The 351-nt window shown below is 64.7% G+C and overlaps 1 protein-coding gene across 1 annotated transcript in view; it reads left to right on the top strand.

Annotated features, from left to right (window-relative positions):
* The window catches only part of LOC104167078 (proto-oncogene tyrosine-protein kinase Src-like), a gene marked incomplete at both ends in the record, with an annotated part of 5347 nt that overhangs the window by 1029 nt on the left and 3967 nt on the right, over positions 1-351 (top strand). The gene's annotated exons all lie outside the window — the stretch shown is intronic.

Here is a 351-nt window from a genome sequence, read left to right as displayed (position 1 = left end):
GCGGTCCTGGTTCCCCCAGCTTAGGTGCATGGGGAGGAAGAAGGAGAAAAGAGCCGTACCTTGTAGACAGGAGCCAATGTTTGGGGTCGCTGAGCGATGCCCCTCAGCACAGGCAGCCTCCTGGGGTCTCCTCTGCCGGTGCCGGTCCCCGGGGAGCAGATGCTGACGCACCCGTTAAATCACCGGTGATGTTTCTATGCCGAATGTGCCGTTACACCAGCGAGCCCGCAGAGCTGCAGGGACGCAGCTGCTGCTCTCCCACCGCTGCCTGCCCGGCGGTCGCCCTTCAGAGGCATGGTTCAGCTCATGGCAGGGGGGGGGCTGGGTGCCTCACCAGCTCTGGCCGGGACA

The sequence above is a fragment of the Cariama cristata genome, unplaced genomic scaffold (assembly GCF_000690535.1).
Source record: "Cariama cristata isolate BGI_N322 unplaced genomic scaffold, ASM69053v1 scaffold31189, whole genome shotgun sequence".
Lineage (NCBI taxonomy): Eukaryota > Metazoa > Chordata > Aves > Cariamiformes > Cariamidae > Cariama > Cariama cristata.
The sequence above is the reverse complement of the archived record's forward strand: the minus strand, read 5'-3'. Positions and strand labels throughout refer to the sequence as shown.